At 43.6% G+C, this 13,721-nt stretch overlaps 3 non-coding genes across 3 annotated transcripts; all 3 read left to right on the plus strand.

The window, feature by feature from the left end:
- Positions 1 to 673: 673 nt before the first annotated feature.
- Positions 674 to 747, plus strand: TRNAI-AAU (transfer RNA isoleucine (anticodon AAU)). Its single transcript has one exon. It is a non-coding gene; the product is annotated as a tRNA-Ile (tRNA).
- A 7,258-nt stretch (positions 748 to 8,005) lies between these two features.
- On the plus strand, positions 8,006 to 8,079 carry TRNAI-AAU (transfer RNA isoleucine (anticodon AAU)). Its single transcript has one exon. It is a non-coding gene; the product is annotated as a tRNA-Ile (tRNA).
- Positions 8,080 to 11,671: 3,592 nt separating this feature from the next.
- On the plus strand, positions 11,672 to 11,745 carry TRNAI-AAU (transfer RNA isoleucine (anticodon AAU)). Its single transcript has one exon. It is a non-coding gene; the product is annotated as a tRNA-Ile (tRNA).
- The last annotated feature ends 1,976 nt before the right edge of the window (positions 11,746 to 13,721 follow it).

Genomic DNA, 13,721 nt, shown 5'->3' on the forward strand with positions numbered 1-13,721 from the left:
CCCAAATATACTATTCTGGTCAGGCAGGCCTTACTAACCAATTGCAGCGTCATGCTCTGCTGAGTAAACTGATCTCACGGCATTGAGGAATGCACAGGCCGGGTGGTGCCCGGCGCACGAAAGCACGCCTTCTTGTGTTGTACGTCTCTTTGCGCAAATGCAAACTCAAATTTCCTGCACTGTGGTCGGCAGGAGAGACATGGGAAGGTGCAGTAGGGAAGGCTTGAGCAACAAACCGTTGGCTATGTTTTGTTGTTACTTTGTTGACATGAGCTAGAGTAATTTAAAGCATGAGGAACGGCCAGACCTAAAAACAACTCTCTTACCTCCAACGCCGAATAACCACTATAATTAGAATATCTCAAAAGCAGCTGGCCTTGTAAACTTAATGAGCAAGCAAGCCGATGCATTTTGGGTTTTGTTGTAAAAGAATAGAAATCCTATCCATCCTTTCCTTTTCTTCCGGCAACAACCAATGTTACAAAGATATCACAGCACACAGTGACATTGACTGAAAGAAGAGGCGCTGAGGCTGGCGTGCAGCACTCAACAGCTCTTGTTATTGCAATCCAGACAGGGGACAGAAGGAGAAAAGTATGAAGGAATTGCGATAGTGAGACCGACTCTTCTGTGTATCTGCATGTCATGGAAAAAGGATAACTCTGTTATTCATGGCCGGTTAGCTCAGTTGGTTAGAGCGTGGTGCTAATAACACCAAGGTCACGAGTTCGATCCCCGTACGGGCCAAGTTAAGGTTTTTCTCTCAAGTAAACTCTTTTTTTCTTATTTAATCAAACGCTTGTAAATCCATACACTCTGTTGCTCCAGTACACGTTCACTTTCCATTAGTCCTTCTTTTGCCACTTCTGACCAAAGCTCAAGCCGGCAGCGCCAGTAGAACAACAGAAGTGCAAGAGATTGTCTCTCCAAGATGGAGACACTGGCTCAGACTATGTCACGTGAGAGGTGGAGGGAGACCAAGAGCTGATTATTAGATGCGTGGGGATAAGAGGAACATAACTCAGGTGAACAGATTCTGGATAGTCATGCTATAGCTAGGATCAGCAACGTTACAGGGGAAAGGATAGGAAAATAATTAGGTGACAGAAGTATAGAAGTGGCTACAAGGGGGCGTGTCTCTTAACAGGGCCGAAAGATACACTGAATGCGAAGGTGAAGTGAAAGAAGAAAGAAAGATCAAAGGAAATCAACAGTGAATGAGAGAAAACTCACAAAGGCAAATTGAGCAAAAGACAGGACCTGGGGAGTTAGACTACTTCAATGCAAATTTACGCCGCAGATGAGCATGACAACTGACCCTTGTCCAGTGGTGCTGAAACAATTTTCAGTGTGGGGGTGCTGCCATCAAAGGGCTTCTGAAAATCCAGGAATCATACAAAGAACAAGTCCTGCAGAATGAGCCACGCACATTCAGAAAGAGTGGTGATGCGTTGGTTACTTATTGGTAATCTTCATTAGCCTTAGTCCATTGCGTCCTTGTGACAGTCATTACAAAGTAAAGTGATGTCACCCTCCAAGAGGAAGAAAGAACAGGAGGATTCTTAAATGCTAGCGCCATGCACCCAACCTGGGTGCCAAGCCCTTGCCAAAGGACTGATGGGAAGGTGGGCAGGATGTAATGTTTGTGACAAGGACAAGATGGACTTAGGGTAATGCAGAGTTCAAAACATTGGTACTCAAATGCAAAACAGAAAATTTATTAAGCGATAATGCTTGACAAATGTATGCCCTGAGGCCCAAGTAACCACCCTAGGAATTTCCTAGATTGTTACTCACTGGAATTCAACCCAGGAGGTGGCCATTCCTCTCGTAGACCATCCCTGACCTGGAAGATTTTCTAAAAAGCCTTGCAAAGCCAGAAAAATTGACAACTTAATCCACCTATTCAGAGTCATAAAAGTCACCTTCTTGTCTTTTCCAGGCTGTCCAAAAGTCACAAACAAGGAGTCGGTTTTCCTGAACTGCAGAGGCCTGGTGACATAAATGAAAAGAGCTCTTTAAACATCAAGTGTATTCAACAAATGTTCCTCCGGAGAGGAAGGAGAGGGAATGAAAGAAGGAAGAATTATTTCCTAAGATCTATCAAAAATACACTTAACCTTTGCAGCAAAGGTAGGGCTAGGCCTTAAAGTTACCCCATCTTCCAAAGTATCAAATGAAGAGAGGACAGCATTTTAAGGCTCCCAGCTCCCCAATTGTTCTCAGCAAGGTGATAGCAAATAGGAAAATAACTTTATAGGAGACAATCTTTAACTGTACAGCAGCCAGATCCTCAAAGAGATAAAACTGCAAAGCCTATAAAAGAGTAGGAAGATTCTGAGTTGGAGAAAAGTGATTTTTCATTGTTCTTACCATTGACAAAAGATCATAACAGTCTAGACACCAAAGAGTGTAACATCGATGAAAGTTCAGAAAAGTCCCTAAAAGCCTTTATCGCAAACCAATGACCTTTCAGAGTGGAAAGAGATTCAAGTGAAACCCATTCAGAAGAAAATGCAAAATAGCAGACAAACTACAGGTAGGTGGCAAAAGATCATGAGCAGAACATCACGTCTGAAAGGACTTCCAGTTCTTTGAGTAAGACTTCGAAGTAGAAGGCCTGCTGGAGTGCTGAATTAACTCCACTAAGGAAGAGGAAAGACCCTTTGCTAGCAGTCCAGACTTCTCAACCTCCAAAGCGATATAGTGAGTTGGAGCAAGAAGGTCAGGGACGATGTTCTGAGAAGAGACACACTTGAGCAGTACCCAAGGAGGTAGAAGAGCCAGGGGTTCAGAAGAGGAAACCATGACATCTCTGGCCAATCAGGGCCAACAAGAATCAAGTTCCCTCCCCCCTGCTGAGACTTGAAGAGAACCATCTGGGTCAATAAAAAGGGGGGGAATGTATAAAGGAGACTTCTCAGCCACTTTATCACCAATACGTCCACTACCTAGGCTCCTTGTTCCGGAAACCTGGATCAGAATCGACAAAGATGAGCATTGTCCTTGTTTGAAAAGAGATCCAGAAAGGGTTTCACAAACTCTCGGCATATCTCTCAAAACAACGACCTGGATAACGTCAACTCCAGAAATTTGGAAACCTCCAGCTGTCTGCCATCACATTGTCGGTGCCCTTGATGTGTACTGCCGACGTATGCAACAGGTTGATCTCTGCCCAATAGCCCAATTGTTCTGCTATTGCATTGAGGGATTTTGAATGCATGCTTCACTGCTGGTTAATGTAAAAGACCGCTACCTTATTCTCTGTCTTTACTAGCACATTTTTCTGAGACAGATGATGATGGGAAAACTTCAAAGCCCTGAAGCTTACCATCAACTCCATCTACTTCCATGACCTCCGCCTCTCTAGGAAAGACCACTTGAATCGACAGGATCAGTCCAACACAGTAGCTCTCCAGCCAGGTTTGCTGGCATCTGTTGCAAGGAATTCAGGAGGATCCAGGTGTATTAGTGTCCACTTAGACCAGTGGTCTTCAAACTCTTTAATGCCACATCCACCCAAAGGGAAAAAAAACATTGGTGCCTCCCCTCTGAATTTTCCAGAATTCTTCTATCAAATTGACACTGTTTAAATATGTCTAGACCTATTTAAACATTGTAGTTAAGTTCTGTTACTGTTTTAAAAATGCAATCAAATACATGACCCCAAATATACTATTCTGGTCAGGCAGGCCTTACTAACCAATTGCAGCGTCATGCTCTGCTGAGTAAACTGATCTCACGGCATTGAGGAATGCACAGGCCGGGTGGTGCCCGGCGCACGAAAGCACGCCTTCTTGTGTTGTACGTCTCTTTGCGCAAATGCAAACTCAAATTTCCTGCACTGTGGTCGGCAGGAGAGACATGGGAAGGTGCAGTAGGGAAGGCTTGAGCAACAAACCGTTGGCTATGTTTTGTTGTTACTTTGTTGACATGAGCTAGAGTAATTTAAAGCAGAAGGAACAGCCAGACCTAAAAACAACTCTCTTACCTCCAACGCCGAATAACCACTATAATTAGAATATCTCAAATGCAGCTGGCCTTGTAAACTTAATGAGCAAGCAAGCCGATGCATTTTGGGTTTTGTTGTAAAAGAATAGAAATCCTATCCATCCTTTCCTTTTCTTCCGGCAACAACCAATGTTACAAAGATATCACAGCACACAGTGACATTGACTGAAAGAAGAGGCGCAGAGGCTGGCGTGCAGCACTCAACAGCTCTTGTTATTGCAATCCAGACAGGGGACGGAAGGAGAAAAGTATGAAGGAATTGCGATAGGGAGACCGACTCTTCTGTGTATCTGCATGTCATGGAAAAAGGATAATTCTGTCATTCATGGCCGGTTAGCTCAGTTGGTTAGAGCGTGGTGCTAATAATGCCAAGATCGCGGGTTTGATCCCCGTACGGGCCAAGTTAAGTTTTTTCTCTCAAGTAAACTCTTTTTTTCTCATTTAATCAAACGCTTGTAAATCCATACACTCTGTTGCTCCAGTACACGTTCACTTTCCATTAGTCCTTCTTTTGCCACTTCTGACCAAAGCTCAAGCCGGCAGCGCCAGTAGAACAACAGAAGTGCAAGAGATTGTCTCTCCAAGATGGAGACACTGGCTCAGACTATGTCACGTGAGAGGTGGAGGGAGACCAAGAGCTGATTATTAGATGCGTGGGGATAGAGGAACATAACTCAGGTGAACAGATTCTGGATAGTCATGCTATAGCTAGGATCAGCAACGTTACAGGGGAAAGGGTAGGAAAATAATTAGGTGACAGAAGTATAGAAGTGGCTACAAGGGGGCGTGTCTCTTAACAGGGCCGAAAGATACACTGAAGGCGAAGGTGAAGTGAAAGAAGAAAGAAAGATCAAAGGAAATCAACAGTGATTGAGAGAAAACTCACAAAGGCAAATTGAGCAAAAGACAGGACCTGGGGAGTTAGACTACTTCAATGCAAATTTACGCCACAGATGAGCATGACAACTGACCCTTGTCCAGTGGTGCTGAAACAATTTTCAGTGTGGGGGTGCTGCCATCAAAGGGCTTCTGAAAATCCAGGAATCATACAAAGAACAAGTCCTGCAGAATGAGCCACGCACATTCAGAAAGAGTGGTGATGCGTTGGTTACTTATTGGTAATCTTCATTAGCCTTAGTCCATTGCGTCCTTGTGACAGTCATTACAAAGTAAAGTGATGTCACCCTCCAAGAGGAAGAAAGAACAGGAGGATTCTTAAATGCTAGCGCCATGCACCCAACCTGGGTGCCAAGCCCTTTCCAAAGGACTGATGGGAAGGTGGGCAGGATGTAATATTTGTGACAAGGACAAGATGGACTTAGGGTAATGTACAGTTCAAAACATTGGTACTCAAATGCAAAACAGAAAATGTATTAAGCGATAATGCTTGACAAATGTATGCCCTGAGGCCCAAGTAACCACCCTAGGAATTTCCTAGATTGTTACTCACTGGAATTCAACCCAGGAGGTGGCCATTCCTCTCGTAGACCATCCCTGACCTGGAAGATTTTCTAAAAAGCCTTGCAAAGCCAGAAAAATTGACAACTTAATCCACCTACTCAGAGTCATAAAAGTCACCTTCTTGTCTTTTCCAGGCTGTCCAAAAGTCACAAACAAGGAGTCGGTTTTCCTGAACTGCAGAGGCCTCGTGACATAAATGAAAAGAGCTCTTTAAACATAAAGTGTATTCAACAAATGTTCCTCCGGAGAGGAAGGAGAGGGAATGAAAGAAGGAAGAATTATTTCCTAAGATCTATCAAAAATAGAATTAACCTTTGCAGCAAAGGTAGGGCTAGGCCTTAAAGTTACCCCATCTCCCGAAGTATCAAATGAAGAGAGGACAGCATTTTAAGGCTCCCAGCTCCCCAATTGTTCTCAGCAAGGTGATAGCAAATATGAAAATAACTTTATAGGAGACAATCTTTAATTGTACAGTAGCCAGATCCTCAAAGAGATAAAATTGCAAAGCCTATAAAAGAGTAGGAAGATTCTGAGTTGGAGAAAAGGGATTTTTCATTGTTCTTACCATTGACAAAAGATCATAACAGTCTAGACACCAAAGAGTGTAACATCGATGAAAGTTCAGAAAAGTCCCTAAAAGCCTTTATCGCAAACCAATGAGCTTTCAGAGTGGAAAGAGATTCAAGTGAAACCCATTCAGAAGAAAATGCAAAATAGCAGACAAACTACAGGTAGGTGCCAAAAGATCATGAGCAGAACATCACGTCTGAAAGGACTTCCAGTTCTTTGAGTAAGACTTCGAAGTAGAAGGCCTGCTGGAGTGCTGAATTAACTCCACTAAGGAAGAGGAAAGACCCTTTGCTAGCAGTCCAGACTTCTCAACCTCCAAAGCGATAGAGTGAGTTGGAGCAAGAAGGTCAGGGACGATGTTCTATGAAGAGACACACTTGAGCAGTACCCAAGGAGGTAGAAGAGCCAGGGGTTCAGAAGAGGAAACCATGACATCTCTGGCCAATCAGGGCCAACAAGAATCAAGTTCCCTCCCCCCTGCTGAGACTTGAAGAGAACCATCTGGATCAATAAAAAGGGGGGGAATGTATAAAGGAGACTTCTCAGCCACTTTATCACCAATACGTCCACTACCTAGGCTCCTTGTTCCGGAAACCTGGATCAGAATCGACAAAGATGAGCATTGTCCTTGTTTGAAAAGAGATCCAGAAAGGGTTTCACAAACTCTCGGCATATCTCTCAAAACAACGACCTGGATAACGTCAACTCCAGCAAATTTGGAAACCTCCAGCTGTCTGCCATCACATTGTCGGTGAACTTGATGTGTACTGCCGACGTATGCAACAGGTTGATCTCTGCCCAATAGCCCAATTGTTCTGCTATTGCATTGAGGGATTTTGAATGCATGCTTCACTGCTGGTTAATGTAAAACACCGCTACCTTATTCTCTGTCTTTACTAGCACATTTTTTCTGAGACAGATGATGATGGGAAAACTTCAAAGCCCTGAAGCTTACCATCAACTGCGTCTACTTCCATGACCTCCGACTCTCTAGGAAAGACCACTTGAATCAACAGGATCAGTCCAACTCAGTAGCTCTCCAGCCAGGTTTGCTGGCATCTGTTGCGAGGAATTCAGGAGGATCCAGGTGTATTAGTGTCCACTTAGACCAGTGGTCTTCAAACTCTTTAATGCCACATCCACCCAAAGGGAAAAAAAAACATTGGTGCCTCCCCTCTGAATTTTCCAGAATTCTTCTATCAAATTGACACTGTTTAAATATGTCTAGACCTATTTAAACATTGCAGTTAAGTTCTGTTACTGTTTTAAAAATGCAATCAAATACATGACCCCAAATATACTATTCTGGTCAGGCAGGCCTTACTAACCAATTGCAGCGTCATGCTCTGCTGAGTAAACTGATCTCACGGCAGTGAGGAATGCACAGGCCGGGTGGTGCCCGGCGCACGAAAGCGTGCCTTCTTGTGTTGTACGTCTCTTTGCCCAAATGCAAACTCAAATTTCCTGCACTGTGGTCGGCAGGAGAGACATGGGAAGGTGCAGTAGGGAAGGCTTGAGCAACAAACCGTTGGCTATGTTTTGTTGTTACTTTGTTGACATGAGCTAGAGTAATTTAAAGCAGAAGGAACGGCCAGACCTAAAAACAACTCTCTTACCTCCAACGCCGAATAACCACTATAATTAGAATATCTCAAAAGCAGCTGGCCTTGTAAACTTAATGAGCAAGCAAGCCGATGCATTTTGGGTTTTGTTGTAAAAGAATAGAAATCCTATCCATCCTTTCCTTTTCTTCCGGCAACAACCAATGTTACAAAGATATCACAGCACACAGTGACATTGACTGAAAGAAGAGACGCAGAGGCTGGCGTGCAGCACTCAACAGCTCTTGTTATTGCAATCCAGACAGGGGACGGAAGGAGAAAAGTATGAAGGAATTGCGATAGGGAGACCGACTCTTCTGTGTATCTGCATGTCATGGAAAAAGGATAATTCTGTCATTCATGGCCGGTTAGCTCAGTTGGTTAGAGCGTGGTGCTAATAATGCCAAGGTCGCGGGTTTGATCCCCGTACGGGCCAAGTTAAGTTTTTTCTCTCAAGTAAACTCTTTTTTTCTCATTTAATCAAACGCTTGTAAATCCATACACTCTGTTGCTCCAGTACACGTTCACTTTCCATTAGTCCTTCTTTTGCCACTTCTGACCAAAGCTCAAGCCGGCAGCGCCAGTAGAACAACAGAAGTGCAAGAGATTGTCTCTCCAAGATGGAGACACTGGCTCAGACTATGTCACGTGAGAGGTGGAGGGAGACCAAGAGCTGATTATTAGATGCGTGGGGATAAGAGGAACATAACTCAGGTGAACAGATTCTGGATAGTCATGCTATAGCTAGGATCAGCAACGTTACAGGGGAAAGGATAGGAAAATAATTAGGTGACAGAAGTATAGAAGTGGCTACAAGGGGGCGTGTCTCTTAACAGGGCCGAAAGATACACTGAAGGCGAAGGTGAAGTGAAAGAAGAAAGAAAGATCAAAGGAAATCAACAGTGATTGAGAGAAAACTCACAAAGGCAAATTGAGCAAAAGACAGGACCTGGGGAGTTAGACTACTTCAATGCAAATTTACGCCGCAGATGAGCATGACAACTGACCCTTGTCCAGTGGTGCTGAAACAATTTTCAGCGTGGGGGTGCTGCCATCAAAGGGCTTCTGAAAATCCAGGAATCATACAAAGAACAAGTCCTGCAGAATGAGCCACGCACATTCAGAAAGAGTGGTGATGCGTTGGTTACTTATTGGTAATCTTCATTAGCCTTAGTCCATTGCGTCCTTGTGACAGTCATTACAAAGTAAAGTGATGTCACCCTCCAAGAGGAAGAAAGAACAGGAGGATTCTTAAATGCTAGCGCCATGCACCCAACCTGGGTGCCAAGCCCTTGCCAAAGGACTGATGGGAAGGTGGGCAGGATGTAATGTTTGTGACAAGGACAAGATGGACTTAGGGTAATGTAGAGTTCAAAACATTGCTACTCAAATGCAAAACAGAAAATTTATTAAGCGATAATGCTTGACAAATGTATGCCCTGAGGCCCAAGTAACCACCCTAGGAATTTCCTAGATTGTTACTCACTGGAATTCAACCCAGGAGGTGGCCATTCCTCTCGTAGACCATCCCTGACCTGGAAGATTTTCTAAAAAGCCTTGCAAAGCCAGAAAAATTGACAACTTAATCCACCTACTCAGAGTCATAAAAGTCACCTTCTTGTCTTTTCCAGGCTGTCCAAAAGTCACAAACAAGGAGTCGGTTTTCCTGAACTGCAGAGGCCTGGTGACATAAATGAAAAGAGCTCTTTAAACATCAAGTGTATTCAACAAATGTTCCTCCGGAGAGGAAGGAGAGGGAATGAAAGAAGGAAGAATTATTTCCTAAGATCTATCAAAAATAGACATAAGCTTTGCAGCAAAGGTAGGGCTAGGCCTTAAAGTTACACCATCTTCCGAAGTATCAAATGAAGAGAGGACAGCATTTTAAGGCTCCCAGCTCCCCAATTGTTCTCAGCAAGGTGATAGCAAATAGGAAAATAACTTTATAGGAGACAATCTTTAATTGTACAGTAGCCAGATCCTCAAAGAGATAAAATTGCAAAGCCTGTAAAAGAGTAGGAAGATTCTGAGTTGGAGAAAAGGGATTTTTCATTGTTCTTACCATTGACAAAAGATCATAACAGTCTAGACACCAAAGAGTGTAACATCGATGAAAGTTCAGAAAAGTCCCTAAAAGCCTTTATCGCAAACCAATGAGCTTTCAGAGTGGAAAGAGATTGAAGTGAAACCCATTCAGAAGAAAATGCAAAATAGCAGACAAACTACAGGTAGGTGCCAAAAGATCATGAGCAGAACATCACGTCTGAAAGGACTTCCAGTTCTTTGAGTAAGACTTCGAAGTAGAAGGCCTGCTGGAGTGCTGAATTAACTCCACTAAGGAAGAGGAAAGACCCTTTGCTAGCAGTCCAGACTTCTCAACCTCCAAAGCGATAGAGTGAGTTGGAGCAAGAAGGTCAGGGACGACGTTCTGAGAAGAGACACACTTGAGCAGTACCCAAGGAGGTAGAAGAGCCAGGGGTTCAGAAGAGGAAACCATGACATCTCTGGCCAATCAGGGCCAACAAGAATCAAGTTCCCTCCCCCCTGCTGAGACTTGAAGAGAACCATCTGGATCAATAAAAAGGGGGGGAATGTATAAAGGAGACTTCTCAGCCACTTTATCACCAATACGTCCACTACTTAGGCTCCTTGTTCCGGAAACCTGGATCAGAATCGACAAAGATGAGCATTGTCCTTGTTTGAAAAGAGATCCAGAAAGGGTTTCACAAACTCTCGGCATATCTCTCAAAACAACGACCTGGATAACGTCAACTCCAGCAAATTTGGAAACCTCCAGCTGTCTGCCATCACATTGTCGGTGCCCTTGATGTGTACTGCCGACTTATGCAACAGGTTGATCTCTGCCCAATAGCCCAATTGTTCTGCTATTGCATTGAGGGATTTTGATTGCATGCTTCACTGCTGGTTAATGTAAAAGACTGCTACCTTATTCTCTGTCTTTACTAGCACATTTTTCTGAGACAGATGATGATGGGAAAACTTGAAAGCCTGAAGCTTACCATCAACTCCATCTACTTCCATGACCTCCGACTCTCTAGGAAAGACCACTTAAATCGACAGGATCAGTCCAACACAGTAGCTCTCCAGCCAGGTTTGCTGGCATCTGTTGCGATGAATTCAGGAGGATCCAGGTGTATTAGGGTCCACTTAGACCAGTGGTCTTCAAACTCTTTAATGCCACATCCACCCAAAGGGAAAAAAAAACATTGGTGCCTCCCCTCTGAATTTTCCAGAATTCTTCTATCAAATTGACACTGTTTAAATATGTCTAGACCTATTTAAACATTGCAGTTAAGTTCTGTTACTGTTTTAAAAATGCAATCAAATACATGACCCCAAATATACTATTCTGGTCAGGCAGGCCTTACTAACCAATTGCAGCGTCATGCTCTGCTGAGTAAACTGATCTCACGGCAGTGAGGAATGCACAGGCCGGGTGGTGCCCGGCACACGAAAGCGTGCCTTCTTGTGTTGTACGTCTCTTTGCGCAAATGCAAACTCAAATTTCCTGCACTGTGGTCGGCAGGAGAGACATGGGAAGGTGCAGTAGGGAAGGCTTGAGCAACAAACCGTTGGCTATGTTTTGTTGTTACTTTGTTGACATGAGCTAGAGTAATTTAAAGCAGAAGGAACGGCCAGACCTAAAAACAACTCTCTTACCTCCAACGCCGAATAACCACTATAATTAGAATATCTCAAAAGCAGCTGGCCTTGTAAACTTAATGAGCAAGCAAGCCGATGCATTTTGGGTTTTGTTGTAAAAGAATAGAAATCCTATCCACCCTTTCCTTTTCTTCCGGCAACAACCAATGTTACAAAGATATCACAGCACACAGTGACATTGACTGAAAGAAGAGGCGCTGAGGCTGGCGTGCAGCACTCAACAGCTCTTGTTATTGCAATCCAGACAGGGGACGGAAGGAGAAAAGTATGAAGGAATTGCGATAGTGAGACCGACTCTTTTGTGTATCTGCATGTCATGGAAAAAGGATAACTCTGTCACTCGTGGATGGTTAGCTCAGTTGGTTAGAGCGTGGTGCTAATAACGCCAAGGTCGTGGGTTCGATCCCCGTACTGGCCAAGTTAAGTTTTTTCTCTCAAGTAAACTCTTTTTTTCTCATTTAATCAAACGCTTGTAAATCCATACACTCTGTTGCTCCAGTACACGTTCACTTTCCATTAGTCCTTCTTTTGCCACTTCTGACCAAAGCTCAAGCCGGCAGCGCCAGTAGAACAACAGTAGTGCAAGAGATTGTCTCTCCAAGATGGAGACACTGGCTCAGACTATGTCACGTGAGAGGTGGAGGGAGACCAAGAGCTGATTATTAGATGCGTGGGGATAAGAGGAACATAACTCAGGTGAACAGATTCTGGATAGTCATGCTATAGCTAGGATCAGCAACGTTACAGGGAAAAGGATAGGAAAATAATTAGGTGACAGAAGTATAGAAGTGGCTACAAGGGGGCGTGTCTCTTAACAGGGCCGAAAGATACACTGAAGGCGAAGGTGAAGTGAAAGAAGAAAGAAAGATCAAAGGAAATCAACAGTGATTGAGAGAAAACTCACAAAGGCAAATTGAGCAAAAGACAGGGCCTGGGGAGTTAGACTACTTAAATGCAAATTTACTCCGCAGATGAGCATGACAACTGACCCTTGTCCAGTGGTGCTGAAACAATTTTCAGTGTGGGGGGGCTGCCATCAAAGGGCTTCTGAAAATCCAGGAATCATACAAAGAACAAGTCCTGCAGAATGAGCCACGCACATTCAGAAAGAGTGGTGATGCGTTGGTTACTTATTGGTAATCTTCATTAGCCTTAGTCCATTGCGTCCTTGTGACAGTCATTACACAGTAAAGTGATGTCACCCTCCAAGAGGAAGAAAGAACAGGAGGATTCTTAAATGCTAGCGCCATGCACCCAACCTGGGTGCCAAGCCCTTGCCAAAGGACTGATGGGAAGGTGGGCAGGATGTAATGTTTGTGACAAGGACAAGATGGACTTAGGGTAATGCAGAGTTCAAAACATTGGTACTCAAATGCAAAACAGAAAATTTACTAAGCGATAATGCTTGACAAATGTATGCCCTGAGGCCCAAGTAACCACCCTAGGAATTTCATAGATTGTTACTCACTGGAATTCAACCCAGGACGTGGCCATTCCTCTCGTAGACCATCCCTGACCTGGAAGATTTTCTAAAAAGCCTTGCAAAGCCAGAAAAATTGACAACTTAATCCACCTACTCAGAGTCATAAAAGTCACCTTCTTGTCTTTTCCAGGCTGTCCAAAAGTCACAAACAAGGAGTCGGTTTTCCTGAACTGCAGAGGCCTGGTGACATAAATGAAAAGAGTTCTTTAAACATCAAGTGTATTCAACAAATGTTCTTCCGGAGAGGAAGGAGAGGGAATGAAAGAAGGAAGAATTATTTCCTAAAATCTATCAAAAATAGACTTAACCTTTGCAGCAAAGGTAGGGCTAGGCCTTAAAGTTACCCCATTTTCCAAAGTATTAAATGAAGAGAGGACAGCATTTTAAGGCTCCCAGCTCCCCAATTGTTCTCAGCAAGGTGATAGCAAATAGGAAAATAACTTTATAGGAGACAATCTTTAATTGTACAGTATCCAGATCCTCAAAGAGATAAAAATGCAAAGCCTATAAAAGAGTAGGAAGATTGTGAGTTGGAGAAAAGGGATTTTTCATTGTTCTTACCATTGACAAAAGATCATAACAGTCTAGACACCAAAGAGTGTAACATCGATGAAAGTTCAGAAAAGTCCCTAAAAGCCTTTATCGCAAACCAATGAGCTTTCAGAATGGAAAGTGATTCAAGTGAAACCCATTCAGAAGAAAATGTAAAATAGCAGACAAACTACAGGTAGGTGCCAAAAGATCATGAGCAGAATATCACGTCTGAAAGGACTTCCAGTTCTTTGAGTAAGACTTTGAAGTAGAAGGCCTGCTGGAGTGCTGAATTAACTCCACTAAGGAAGAGGAAAGACCCTTTGCTAGCAGTCCAGACTTCTCAACCTCCAAAGCGATAGAGTGAGTTGGAGCAAGAA

The sequence above is a fragment of the Pleurodeles waltl genome, chromosome 12 (assembly GCF_031143425.1).
Source record: "Pleurodeles waltl isolate 20211129_DDA chromosome 12, aPleWal1.hap1.20221129, whole genome shotgun sequence".
Taxonomy (NCBI): domain Eukaryota; kingdom Metazoa; phylum Chordata; class Amphibia; order Caudata; family Salamandridae; genus Pleurodeles; species Pleurodeles waltl.